Raw genomic sequence first — 1,954 nt, forward strand, 5'->3', positions numbered from 1 at the left:
TTTTTTTATGCAAAAGTTACCAGGGGGAACCAAATATTTCAGCCGTCTGAAATAATCGGTTCCCCCTCTAAAACATGGGGGAAAAAAATTATTTACTAACAAGTCCTTAACTGTGTTTATTCCTCTGTATTATGATATTATTAGCACATTTTATTCCTAAAAGAATTGTGTTTTTTAATGAGAAATATTTGCCCCTCTAAACAATTCTGTTAATAGATAAGTCATTATTTATTTTAATTATTAATTGTTTTTGTCCACACAGTCTATATTGTCCATAACAGAGTTTGTCTGTATATCTATCACGCTATCAAAACAGTGGGTTAACTTCGCCAAAACAAGTTGTTTGACCTTTCATGGTCTCCATAGTTCCCTTGCAGCGCGAGCACAGCGTTGAACATGAACGCGCGCTTTTTGCCGCGTACACGGCACAGAGATGCAGGGGGAACCAATGACTTATATCCATATAAGTCATTGTATAAGTCATTGGGGGAATCGTATCGCAGTGTAGTACCACAGTGTCGATTTACATGTTGCCATTTTAAAAGAGCTTGGAGCTATATATTCTTGAAAAGCTTCTATAGATCAGTGACATTTATTCTATGACTACAAGCCAAATTCAAAGTATCTTCAACATGGTTCTTTAGAATGAGGCAAACTACACCCATATTTGATGTACATTGATACTTACTAGCCATTATTTGCCCTGCAGAGTGAACACATTAAAAAAGGATACTGTACCAATAGGGGACATTGTTATAATTAATATTACTATTATTATGATTAATAAATAAGTTTGGCTATGCCAGTTCATTTCCTATTTACCAATTATATTATATTAACAGTGCATTTGACTGTATCTTAGGCATCCCTCCCAAACATTGCTCTTCATAAATCTCCCTGTTTATTGTTCCTCCCAATAATAAAATTAAATTTCTGCCTTGATGATCTGGTCCCATGGAATTGGAAGTGAGGAAAATGCATTTCAGCATGTATGTTTTAAACAGGAAAAGCAGGTAGTGTAAGAATTTAGTAAATCCACAATACAAAAGGCAGAGAGTTATTGTTTTTGCTCATGTCTGTGTGTGTGTGTATGTGCGCACGCACACATGTTCATTTGTCTGTACTGTTAAGAAGATATCTTGTGAACGTATTAAGAAATAAGGGTATTTTTAATCAGAATCTGGTTTAGTCGAAGGCGAGCAGACAGGAGACGACAACAAACTCAGGATAAGGTAAGTGACTTTATTGACAGTGTACGTGAATCTATTTACAGTGTCAGGAAACTCTCCGGGCAGGATGCTGAAACAGGGGAGGTAAGTGAGTTACTTGATTTGAATCCAGAGGTTAATGGAACATGTTATGGCCCTTGGCCTCTAGAGGCTGTGTAGTCTATTTGTTTTCTTTCTTTATGAAGATTCAACTGTGGGAGCACTCTCTGCTGATTGGCTGCCTGGAAGCTGCAGAGAACCACTATTGGACCATCAGGAGATGACTGGCCAATTAGATGACGATGAGATCCACCTGCACCCTATAAAGGGCTCCTGGACTCATTGCTCCAGTGGGACAGCTTTAGAAACAGACTTTGTTCAGCTGATCCCCCCAACTTTGCTTGCTGCAGTCTCTTGTTGACAGTTGTGGGCTAACATTATATTTTGTACTTCCACCCTTTGGCTCTGCTTTAGCAGTTGAGTTACACCCCTGACTCTAGTGCATTTGACTAAGAAGCTTGTGCTTGGGTGAAGTTTGTGTCATAGTTTTGGTATTTTCAGTTTGTTGTTTTTATTATTGTCTTGTTTCTGTTTGAGTTATTGTTTCAGTTTAGTTTTTCCTGTTCATGTTTGCTGTCACTATTCANCTCCTCCCCAGTCACTCTTTTGCCTTCCTGCCACGCCCATCTACACCTGTCTCTAGTCTTGTTAATTGCTTCACCTGTGCCCACTTTCCAATCACCTCC

Source organism: Kryptolebias marmoratus, linkage group LG6 (assembly GCF_001649575.2).
Source record: "Kryptolebias marmoratus isolate JLee-2015 linkage group LG6, ASM164957v2, whole genome shotgun sequence".
NCBI classification, from domain to species: Eukaryota; Metazoa; Chordata; class Actinopteri; order Cyprinodontiformes; family Rivulidae; genus Kryptolebias; species Kryptolebias marmoratus.